This window comes from Equus asinus, chromosome 1 (genome assembly GCF_041296235.1).
Source record: "Equus asinus isolate D_3611 breed Donkey chromosome 1, EquAss-T2T_v2, whole genome shotgun sequence".
NCBI classification, from domain to species: Eukaryota; Metazoa; Chordata; class Mammalia; order Perissodactyla; family Equidae; genus Equus; species Equus asinus.
This window is the reverse complement of record NC_091790.1, coordinates 73697631-73710420: the sequence shown is the minus strand read 5'-3', so window position 1 is coordinate 73710420 and position 12790 is coordinate 73697631.

The following is a 12790-nucleotide window of genomic DNA, read 5'->3' as shown; positions in this document are numbered from 1 at the left end:
AGAACGACGAATGTTGGAGAGGTTGTGGAGAAAGAGGAACCCTCATACACTGTTGGTGGGAATGCAAACTGGTACAGCCACTATGGAAAACAGTATGGAGATTTCTCAAAAAGTTAAAAATAGAAATACCCTATGACCCAGCCATCCCATTACTGGGTATCTATCCTAAGAACCTGATATCAGATATCTCAAGAGTCCGTTGCACCCCTATGTTCATCGCAGCATTATTTACAATAGCCAAGACGTGGAACCAGCCTACATGCCCAGAAACTGATGATTGGATAAAGAAGATGTGGTATATATACATAACGGAATACTACTCAGCCATAAAAAAAGACGACATTTTCCCATTCACAACAATGTGGATGGACCTCGAGGGCATTATGTTAAGCGAAATAAGTCAGTCAGAGAAAGACGAACTCTATATGACTCCACTCATAGGTGGAAATTAGTATATTGAGAAGGAGATCTGATCGGTGGTTACCAGGGAAAAGGGGGGGTGGGGGGAGGGCACGGAGGGGGAAGTGGTGTTCCCACAACATGACTAACAAAAAAGTACAACTGAAATTTCACAAGCTTGTAATCCATCATAACATTAATAAACAAACAAAAAAAAAAAAGATGCTTTGGGGCCCATCTGCCCCTATGGAAAGAACGCAGCACTTTGTGCCTTGCAGCTCTAGGGCAATGTAGCACACCCAGAGCAGAAGTTCTACTTCAGCCAGATCAGGCCCGCAAAGAAACTGCGTTTCACAGGCCTTTGTAAGAGATGTTCCCGGTAGGCTGTTAGAGCACTGTGCAGAGCGAGTTGTTTCTTAGCTTCCCAACGAGCTGGAAGCAAGATGCTTTAGGGGCCATCTGCCCTTAAGTAAAGAAGGCAGCACTTTGTGCCTTGCAGCTCTAGGGCAATGTAGCACACCCAGAGCAGAAGTTCTACTTCAGCCAGATCAGGCCTGCAAAGAAACTGCATTTCACAGGCCTTTGTAAGAGATGTTCCCGGTAGGCTGTTAGAGCACTGTGCAGAGCGAGTTGTTTCTTAGCTTCCCAAAGAGCTGGAAGCAAGATGCTTTGGGGCCCTTCTCACCCTTTGGAAAGAAGGCAGCACTTTGTGCCTTACAGCTCTAGGGCAATGTAGCACACCCAGAGCAGAAGTTCTTCTTCAGCCAGATCAGGCCTGCAAAGAAACTGCGTTTCACAGGCCTTTGTGAGAGATGTTCCCTGTAGGCTGTTAGAGCACTGTGCAGAGCGAGTTCTTTCTTAGCTTCCCAAAGACCTGGAAGCAAGATGCTTTGGGGGCCATCTGCCGTTAAATAAAGAAGGCAGCACTTTGTGCCTTTCAGCTCTAGGGCAATGCAGCACACCCCGAGCAGAAGTTCTACTTCAGCCAGATCAGGCCTGCAAAGAAACTGCGTTTCACAGGCCTTTGTAAGAGATGTTCCCGGTAGGCTGTTAGAGCACTGTGCAGAGCGAGTTTTTCTTAGCTTCCCAGAGAGCTGGAAGCAAGATGCTTTGGGGCCCGTTAATTTTATACCCTGCTACTTTGCTGTAGTTGTTGATTACTTCTAATAGTTTTTCTGTGGATTCTTTGGGGTTTTCTATGTATAAGATCATGTCGTCTGCAAACAACGCGAGTTTTACTTCTTCGTTACCTATTTGGATTCCTTTTATTTTTTTTTCCTGCCGAATTGCTCTGGCCAGCACCTCCAGTACTATGTTGAATAGGAGTGGTGAAAGTGGGCACCCTTGTCTTGTTCCTGTCCTCAGAGGGATGGCTTTCAGCTTTTGTCCATTGAGTATGATGTTGGCTGTGGGTCTATCATATATGGCCTTTATTATGTTGAGGTACTTTCCTTCTACACCCATTTTACTGAGGGTTTTTATCATAAATGGGTGTTGGATCTTGTCGAATGCTTTCTCTGCGTCTATTGAGATGATCATGTGGTTTTTGTTTTTCATTTTGTTGATGTAGTGTATCACGTTGATTGACTTGCGGGTGTTGAACCATCCCTGTGTCCCTGGTATAAATCCCACTTGATCATGGTGTATAATCTTTTTGATGTATTGCTGTAATCGGTTTGCCAAAATTTGGTTGAGGATTTTTGCATCTATGTTCATCAGTGATATCGGCCTGTAGTTCTCCTTCTTTGTGTTGTCCTTGTCAGGTTTGGGGATCAGAGTGATGTTGGCTTCATAGAATGTGTTAGGGAGTTCTCCATCTTTCTCAATTTTCTGGAACAGTTTGAGGAGAATAGGTACAAAGAACTCACACTGCTTAACAACAAAAAAACAAACAACCCGATCAAAAAATGGGCAGAGGACATGAACAGACATTTCTCCAAAGAAGATATGAATATGGCCAATAGACACATGAAAAGATGTTCATCATCGCTAATCATCAGGGAAATGCAAATCAAAACTACACTAAGATATCACCTTACCCCCGTTAGATTGGCAAAAACATCCAAAACCAAGAACGACGAATGTTGGAGAGGTTGTGGAGAAAGAGGAACCCTCATACACTGTTGGTGGGAATGCAAACTGGTACAGCCACTATGGAAAACAGTATGGAGATTTCTCAAAAAGTTAAAAATAGAAATACCCTATGACCCAGCCATCCCATTACTGGGTATCTATCCTAAGAACCTGATATCAGATATCTCAAGAGTCCGTTGCACCCCTATGTTCATCGCAGCATTATTTACAATAGCCAAGACGTGGAACCAGCCTACATGCCCAGAAACTGATGATTGGATAAAGAAGATGTGGTATATATACACAACGGAATACTACTCAGCCATAAAAAAAGACGACATTTTCCCATTCACAACAATGTGGATGGACCTCGAGGGCATTATGTTAAGCGAAATAAGTCAGTCAGAGAAAGACAGACTCTATATGAATCCACTCATAGGTGGAAATTAGTATATTGAGAAGGAGATCTGATCGGTGGTTACCAGGGAAAAGGGGGGGTGGGGGGAGGGCACGGAGGGGGAAGTGGTGTTCCCACAACATGACTAACAAATGTACAACTGAAATTTCACAAGCTTGTAATCCATCATAACATTAATAAACAAACAAAAAAAAAAAGATGCTTTGGGGCCCATCTGCCCCTATGGAAAGAACGCAGCACTTTGTGCCTTGCAGCTCTAGGGCAATGTAGCACACCCAGAGCAGAAGTTCTACTTCAGCCAGATCAGGCCTGCAAAGAAACTGCGTTTCACAGGCCTTTGTAAGAGATGTTCCCGGTAGGCTGTTAGAGCACTGTGCAGAGCGAGTTGTTTCTTAGCTTCCCAAAGAGCTGGAAGCAAGATGCTTTGGGGCCCTTCTCACCCTTTGGAAAGAAGGCAGCACTTTGTGCCTTACAGCTCTAGGGCAATGTAGCACACCCAGAGCAGAAGTTCTTCTTCAGCCAGATCAGGCCTGCAAAGAAACTGCGTTTCACAGGCCTTTGTAAGAGATGTTCCCTGTAGGGTGTTAGAGCACTGTGCAGAGCGAGTTCTTTCTTAGCTTCCCAAAGACCTGGAAGCAAGATGCTTTGGGGGCCATCTGCCGTTAAATAAAGAAGGCAGCACTTTGTGCCTTTCAGCTCTAGGGCAATGCAGCACACCCCGAGCAGAAGTTCTACTTCAGCCAGATCAGGCCTGCAAAGAAACTGCGTTACACAGGCCTTTGTAAGAGATTTTCCCGGTAGGCTGTTAGAGCACTGTGCAGAGCGAGTTTTTCTTAGCTTCCCAGAGAGCTCTAAGCAAGATGCTTTGGGGCCCGTTAATTTTATACCCTGCTACTTTGCTGTAGTTGTTGATTATTTCTAATAGTTTTTCTGTGGATTCTTTGGGGTTTTCTATGTATAAGAGCATGTCGTCTGCAAACAACGAGAGTTTTACTTCTTCGTTACCTATTTGGATTCCTTTTATTTTTTTTTCCTGCCGAATTGCTCTGGCCAGCACCTCCAGTACTATGTTGAATAGGAGTGGTGAAAGTGGGCACCCTTGTCTTGTTCCTGTCCTCAGAGGGATGGCTTTCAGCTTTTGTCCATTGAGTATGATGTTGGCTGTGGGTCTATCATATATGGCCTTTATTATGTTGAGGTACTTTCCTTCTACACCCATTTTACTGAGGGTTTTTATCATAAATGGGTGTTGGATCTTGTCGAATGCTTTCTCTGCGTCTATTGAGATGATCATGTGGTTTTTGTTTTTCATTTTGTTGATGTAGTGTATCACGTTGATTGACTTGCGGGTGTTGAACCATCCCTGTGTCCCTGGTATAAATCCCACTTGATCATGGTGTATAATCTTTTTGATGTATTGCTGTAATCGGTTTGCCAAAATTTGGTTGAGGATTTTTGCATCTATGTTCATCAGTGATATCGGCCTGTAGTTCTCCTTCTTTGTGTTGTCCTTGTCAGGTTTGGGGATCAGAGTGATGTTGGCTTCATAGAATGTGTTAGGGAGTTCTCCATCTTTCTCAATTTTCTGGAACAGTTTGAGGAGAATAGGTACAAAGAACTCACACTGCTTAACAACAAAAAAACAAACAACCCGATCAAAAAATGGGCAGAGGACATGAACAGACATTTCTCAAAAGAAGATATGAATATGGCCAATAGACACATGAAAAGATGTTCATCATCGCTAATCATCAGGGAAATGCAAATCAAAACTACACTAAGATATCACCTTACCCCCGTTAGATTGGCAAAAACATCCAAAACCAAGAACGACAAACGTGGGAGAGGTTGTGGAGAAAGAGGAACCCTCATACACTGTTGGTGGGAATGCAAACTGGTACAGCCACTATGGAAAACAGTATGGAGATTTCTCAAAAAGTTAAAAATAGAAATACCCTATGACCCAGCCATCCCATTACTGGGTATCTATCCTAAGAACCTGATATCAGATATCTCAAGAGTCCGTTGCACCCCTATGTTCATCGCAGCATTATTTACAATAGCCAAGACGTGGAACCAGCCTACATGCCCAGAAACTGATGATTGGATAAAGAAGATGTGGTATATATACACAAAGGAATACTACTCAGCCATAAAAAAAGACGACATTGGCCCCTTCACAACAATGTGGATGGACCTCGAGGGCATTATGTTAAGCGAAATAAGTCAGTCAGAGAAAGACGAACTCTATATGATTCCACTCATAGGTGGAAATTAGTATATTGAGAAGGAGATCTGATCGGTGGTTACCAGGGAAAAGGGGGGGTGGGGGAGGGCACGGAGGGGGAAGTGGTGTTCCCACAACATGACTAACAAAAATGTACAACTGAAATTTCACAAGCTTGTAATCCATCATAAGATTAATAAACAAACAAAAAAAAATATGCTTTGGGGCCCATCTGACCCTATGGAAAGAACGCAGCACTTTGTGCCTTGCAGCTCTAGGGCAATGTAGCACACCCAGAGCAGAAGTTCTACTTCAGCCAGATCAGGCCCGCAAAGAAACTGCGTTTCACAGGCCTTTGTAAGAGATGTTCCCGGTAGGCTGTTAGAGCACTGTGCAGAGCGAGTTGTTTCTTAGCTTCCCAACGAGCTGGAAGCAAGATGCTTTAGGGGCCATCTGCCCTTAAGTAAAGAAGGCAGCACTTTGTGCCTTGCAGCTCTAGGGCAATGTAGCACACCCAGAGCAGAAGTTCTACTTCAGCCAGATCAGGCCTGCAAAGAAACTGCATTTCACAGGCCTTTGTAAGAGATGTTCCCGGTAGGCTGTTAGAGCACTGTGCAGAGCGAGTTGTTTCTTAGCTTCCCAAAGAGCTGGAAGCAAGATGCTTTGGGGCCCTTCTCACCCTTTGGAAAGAAGGCAGCACTTTGTGCCTTACAGCTCTAGGGCAATGTAGCACACCCAGAGCAGAAGTTCTTCTTCAGCCAGATCAGGCCTGCAAAGAAACTGCGTTTCACAGGCCTTTGTGAGAGATGTTCCCTGTAGGCTGTTAGAGCACTGTGCAGAGCGAGTTCTTTCTTAGTTTCCCAAAGACCTGGAAGCAAGATGCTTTGGGGGCCATCTGCCGTTAAATAAAGAAGGCAGCACTTTGTGCCTTTCAGCTCTAGGGCAATGCAGCACACCCCGAGCAGAAGTTCTACTTCAGCCAGATCAGGCCTGCAAAGAAACTGCGTTTCACAGGCCTTTGTAAGAGATGTTCCCGGTAGGCTGTTAGAGCACTGTGCCGAGCGAGTTTTTCTTAGCTTCCCAGAGAGCTGGAAGCAAGATGCTTTGGGGCCCGTTAATTTTATACCCTGCTACTTTGCTGTAGTTGTTGATTACTTCTAATAGTTTTTCTGTGGATTCTTTGGGGTTTTCTATGTATAAGATCATGTCGTCTGCAAACAACGCGAGTTTTACTTCTTCGTTACCTATTTGGATTCCTTTTATTTTTTTTTCCTGCCGAATTGCTCTGGCCAGCACCTCCAGTACTATATTGAATAGGAGTGGTGAAAGTGGGCACCCTTGTCTTGTTCCTGTCCTCAGAGGGATGGCTTTCAGCTTTTGTCCATTGAGTATGATGTTGGCTGTGGGTCTATCATATATGGCCTTTATTATGTTGAGGTACTTTCCTTCTACACCCATTTTACTGAGGGTTTTTATCATAAATGGGTGTTGGATCTTGTCGAATGCTTTCTCTGCGTCTATTGAGATGATCATGTGGTTTTTGTTTTTCATTTTGTTGATGTAGTGTATCACGTTGATTGACTTGCGGGTGTTGAACCATCCCTGTGTCCCTGGTATAAATCCCACTTGATCATGGTGTATAATCTTTTTGATGTATTGCTGTAATCGGTTTGCCAAAATTTTGTTGAGGATTTTTGCATCTATGTTCATCAGTGATATCGGCCTGTAGTTCTCCTTCTTTGTGTTGTCCTTGTCAGGTTTGGGGATCAGAGTGATGTTGGCTTCATAGAATGTGTTAGGGAGTTCTCCATCTTTCTCAATTTTCTGGAACAGTTTGAGGAGAATAGGTACAAAGAACTCACACTGCTTAACAACAAAAAAACAAACAACCCGATCAAAAAATGGGCAGAGGACATGAACAGACATTTCTCCAAAGAAGATATGAATATGGCCAATAGACACATGAAAAGATGTTCATCATCGCTAATCATCAGGGAAATGCAAATCAAAACTACACTAAGATATCACCTTACCCCCGTTAGATTGGCAAAAACATCCAAAACCAAGAACGACGAATGTTGGAGAGGTTGTGGAGAAAGAGGAACCCTCATACACTGTTGGTGGGAATGCAAACTGGTACAGCCACTATGGAAAACAGTATGGAGATTTCTCAAAAAGTTAAAAATAGAAATACCCTATGACCCAGCCATCCCATTACTGGGTATCTATCCTAAGAACCTGATATCAGATATCTCAAGAGTCCGTTGCACCCCTATGTTCATCGCAGCATTATTTACAATAGCCAAGACGTGGAACCAGCCTACATGCCCAGAAACTGATGATTGGATAAAGAAGATGTGGTATATATACATAACGGAATACTACTCAGCCATAAAAAAAGACGACATTTTCCCATTCACAACAATGTGGATGGACCTCGAGGGCATTATGTTAAGCGAAATAAGTCAGTCAGAGAAAGACGAACTCTATATGACTCCACTCATAGGTGGAAATTAGTATATTGAGAAGGAGATCTGATCGGTGGTTACCAGGGAAAAGGGGGGGTGGGGGGAGGGCACGGAGGGGGAAGTGGTGTTCCCACAACATGACTAACAAAAAAGTACAACTGAAATTTCACAAGCTTGTAATCCATCATAACATTAATAAACAAACAAAAAAAAAAAAGATGCTTTGGGGCCCATCTGCCCCTATGGAAAGAACGCAGCACTTTGTGCCTTGCAGCTCTAGGGCAATGTAGCACACCCAGAGCAGAAGTTCTACTTCAGCCAGATCAGGCCCGCAAAGAAACTGCGTTTCACAGGCCTTTGTAAGAGATGTTCCCGGTAGGCTGTTAGAGCACTGTGCAGAGCGAGTTGTTTCTTAGCTTCCCAACGAGCTGGAAGCAAGATGCTTTAGGGGCCATCTGCCCTTAAGTAAAGAAGGCAGCACTTTGTGCCTTGCAGCTCTAGGGCAATGTAGCACACCCAGAGCAGAAGTTCTACTTCAGCCAGATCAGGCCTGCAAAGAAACTGCATTTCACAGGCCTTTGTAAGAGATGTTCCCGGTAGGCTGTTAGAGCACTGTGCAGAGCGAGTTGTTTCTTAGCTTCCCAAAGAGCTGGAAGCAAGATGCTTTGGGGCCCTTCTCACCCTTTGGAAAGAAGGCAGCACTTTGTGCCTTACAGCTCTAGGGCAATGTAGCACACCCAGAGCAGAAGTTCTTCTTCAGCCAGATCAGGCCTGCAAAGAAACTGCGTTTCACAGGCCTTTGTGAGAGATGTTCCCTGTAGGCTGTTAGAGCACTGTGCAGAGCGAGTTCTTTCTTAGCTTCCCAAAGACCTGGAAGCAAGATGCTTTGGGGGCCATCTGCCGTTAAATAAAGAAGGCAGCACTTTGTGCCTTTCAGCTCTAGGGCAATGCAGCACACCCCGAGCAGAAGTTCTACTTCAGCCAGATCAGGCCTGCAAAGAAACTGCGTTTCACAGGCCTTTGTAAGAGATGTTCCCGGTAGGCTGTTAGAGCACTGTGCAGAGCGAGTTTTTCTTAGCTTCCCAGAGAGCTGGAAGCAAGATGCTTTGGGGCCCGTTAATTTTATACCCTGCTACTTTGCTGTAGTTGTTGATTACTTCTAATAGTTTTTCTGTGGATTCTTTGGGGTTTTCTATGTATAAGATCATGTCGTCTGCAAACAACGCGAGTTTTACTTCTTCGTTACCTATTTGGATTCCTTTTATTTTTTTTTCCTGCCGAATTGCTCTGGCCAGCACCTCCAGTACTATGTTGAATAGGAGTGGTGAAAGTGGGCACCCTTGTCTTGTTCCTGTCCTCAGAGGGATGGCTTTCAGCTTTTGTCCATTGAGTATGATGTTGGCTGTGGGTCTATCATATATGGCCTTTATTATGTTGAGGTACTTTCCTTCTACACCCATTTTACTGAGGGTTTTTATCATAAATGGGTGTTGGATCTTGTCGAATGCTTTCTCTGCGTCTATTGAGATGATCATGTGGTTTTTGTTTTTCATTTTGTTGATGTAGTGTATCACGTTGATTGACTTGCGGGTGTTGAACCATCCCTGTGTCCCTGGTATAAATCCCACTTGATCATGGTGTATAATCTTTTTGATGTATTGCTGTAATCGGTTTGCCAAAATTTGGTTGAGGATTTTTGCATCTATGTTCATCAGTGATATCGGCCTGTAGTTCTCCTTCTTTGTGTTGTCCTTGTCAGGTTTGGGGATCAGAGTGATGTTGGCTTCATAGAATGTGTTAGGGAGTTCTCCATCTTTCTCAATTTTCTGGAACAGTTTGAGGAGAATAGGTACAAAGAACTCACACTGCTTAACAACAAAAAAACAAACAACCCGATCAAAAAATGGGCAGAGGACATGAACAGACATTTCTCCAAAGAAGATATGAATATGGCCAATAGACACATGAAAAGATGTTCATCATCGCTAATCATCAGGGAAATGCAAATCAAAACTACACTAAGATATCACCTTACCCCCGTTAGATTGGCAAAAACATCCAAAACCAAGAACGACGAATGTTGGAGAGGTTGTGGAGAAAGAGGAACCCTCATACACTGTTGGTGGGAATGCAAACTGGTACAGCCACTATGGAAAACAGTATGGAGATTTCTCAAAAAGTTAAAAATAGAAATACCCTATGACCCAGCCATCCCATTACTGGGTATCTATCCTAAGAACCTGATATCAGATATCTCAAGAGTCCGTTGCACCCCTATGTTCATCGCAGCATTATTTACAATAGCCAAGACGTGGAACCAGCCTACATGCCCAGAAACTGATGATTGGATAAAGAAGATGTGGTATATATACACAAAGGAATACTACTCAGCCATAAAAAAAGACGACATTGGCCCCTTCACAACAATGTGGATGGACCTCGAGGGCATTATGTTAAGCGAAATAAGTCAGTCAGAGAAAGACGAACTCTATATGATTCCACTCATAGGTGGAAATTAGTATATTGAGAAGGAGATCTGATCGGTGGTTACCAGGGAAAAGGGGGGGTGGGGGAGGGCACGGAGGGGGAAGTGGTGTTCCCACAACATGACTAACAAAAATGTACAACTGAAATTTCACAAGCTTGTAATCCATCATAAGATTAATAAACAAACAAAAAAAAATATGCTTTGGGGCCCATCTGACCCTATGGAAAGAACGCAGCACTTTGTGCCTCGCAGCTCTAGGGCAATGTAGCACACCCAGAGCAGAAGTTCTACTTCAGCCAGATCAGGCCTGCAAAGAAACTGCGTTTCACAGGCCTTTGTAAGAGATGTTCCCGGTAGGCTGTTAGAGCACTGTGCAGAGCGAGTTGTTTCTTAGCTTCCCAAGGAGCTGGAAGCAAGATGCTTTAGGGGCCATCTGCCCTTAAGTAAAGAAGGCAGCACTTTGTGCCTTGCAGCTCTAGGGCAATGTAGCACACCCAGAGCAGTTGTTCTACTTCTGCCAGGTCAGGCCTGCAAAGAAACTTCGTTTCACAGGCCTTTGTAAGAGATGTTCCCGGTAGGCTGTTAGAGCACTGTGCAGAGCGACTTGTTTCGTAGCTTAGCAAGGAGCTGGAAGCAAGATGCTTTAGGGGCCATCTGCCCTTAAGGAAAGAAGGCAGCACTTTGTGCCTTGCAGCTCTAGGGCAATGTAGCACACCCAGAGCAGTTGTTCTACTTCTGCCAGGTCAGGCCTGCAAAGAAACTTCGTTTCACAGGCCTTTGTAAGAGATGTTCCCAGTAGGCTGTTAGAGCACTGTGCAGAGCGACTTGTTTCTTAGCTTCCCAAAGAGCTGGAAGCAAGATGCTTTGGGGCCAATCTGCCCCTATGGAAAGAACGCAGCAGTTTGTGCCTTGCAGCTCTATGGCAATGCAGCACACCCCGAGCAGAAGTTGTACTTCAGCCAGATCAGGCCTGCAAAGAAACTGCGTTTCACAGGCCTTTGTAAGAGATGTTCCCGGTAGGCTGTTAGAGCACTGTGCAGAGCGAGTTGTTTCTTAGCTTCCCAAAGAGCTGGAAGCAAGATGCTTTGGGGCCCTTCTCACCCTTTGGAAAGAAGGCAGCACTTTGTGCCTTGCAGCTCTAGAGCAATGTAGCACACCCAAAGCAGAAGTTCTACTTCAGCCAGATCAGACCTGCAAAGAAACTGCGTTTCACAGGCCTTTGTAAGAGATGTTCCCGGTAGGCTGTAAGAGCACTGTGCAGAGCGACTAGTTTCTTAGCTTCCCAGAGAGCTGGAAGCAAGATGCTTTGGGGCCCATCTGCCCCTATGGAAAGAACGCAGCACTTTGTGCCTTGCAGCTCTAGGGCAATACAGCACACCCCGAGCAGAAGTTGTACTTCAGCCAGATCAGACCTGCAATGAAACTGCGTTTCACAGGCCTTTGTAAGAGATGTTCCCTTTAGGCTGTTAGAGAACTGTGCAGAGCGAGTTGTTTCTTAGCTTCCCAAGGAGCTGGAAGCAAGATGCTTTAGGGGCCATCTGCCCTTAAGGAAAGAAGGCAGCACTTTGTGCCTTGCAGCTCTAGGGCAATGTAGCACACCCAGAGCAGTTGTTCTACTTCTGCCAGGTCAGGCCTGCAAAGAAACATCGTTTCACAGGCCTTTGTAAGAGATGTTCCCTGTAGGGTGTTAGAGCACTGTGCAGAGCTAGTTGTTTCTTAGCTTCCCAAGGAGCTGGAAGCAAGATGCTTTGGGGCCCTTCTCACCCTTTGGAAAGAAGGCAGCACTTTGTGCCTTGCAGCTCTAGGGCAATGTAGCACACCCAGAGCCGAAGTACTACTTAAGCTAGATCAGACCTGCAAAGAAACTTCGTTTCACAGGCCTTTGTAAGAGATCTTTCCGGTAGGCTGTTAGAGCACTGTGCAGAGCGAGTTGTTTCTTAGCTTCCCAGAGAGCTGGAAGCAAGATGCTTTGGGGCCCGTTAATTTTATACCATGCTACTTTGCTGTAGTTGTTGATTATTTCTAATAGTTTTTCTGTGGATTCTTTGGGGTTTTCTATGTATAAGATCATGTCGTCTGCAAACAACGCGAGTTTTACTTCTTCGTTACCTATTTGGATTCCTTTTATTTTTTTTTCCTGCCGAATTGCTCTGGCCAGCACCTCCAGTACTATGTTGAATAGGAGTGGTGAAAGTGGGCACCCTTGTCTTGTTCCTGTCCTCAGAGGGATGGCTTTCAGCTTTTGTCCATTGAGTATGATGTTGGCTGTGGGTCTATCATATATGGCCTTTATTATGTTGAGGTACTTTCCTTCTACACCCATTTTACTGAGGGTTTTTATCATAAATGGGTGTTGGATCTTGTCGAATGCTTTCTCTGCGTCTATTGAGATGATCATGTGGTTTTTGTTTTTCATTTTGTTGATGTAGTGTATCACGTTGATTGACTTGCGGGTGTTGAACCATCCCTGTGTCCCTGTTATAAATCCCACTTGATCATGGTGTATAATCTTTTTGATGTATTGCTGTAATCGGTTTGCCAAAATTTGGTTGAGGATTTTTGCATCTATGTTCATCAGTGATATCGGCCTGTAGTTCTCCTTCTTTGTGTTGTCCTTGTCAGGTTTGGGGATCAGAGTGATGTTGGCTTCATAGAATGTGTTAGGGAGTTCTCCATCTTTCTCAATTTTCTGGAACAGTTTGAGGAGAATAGGTACA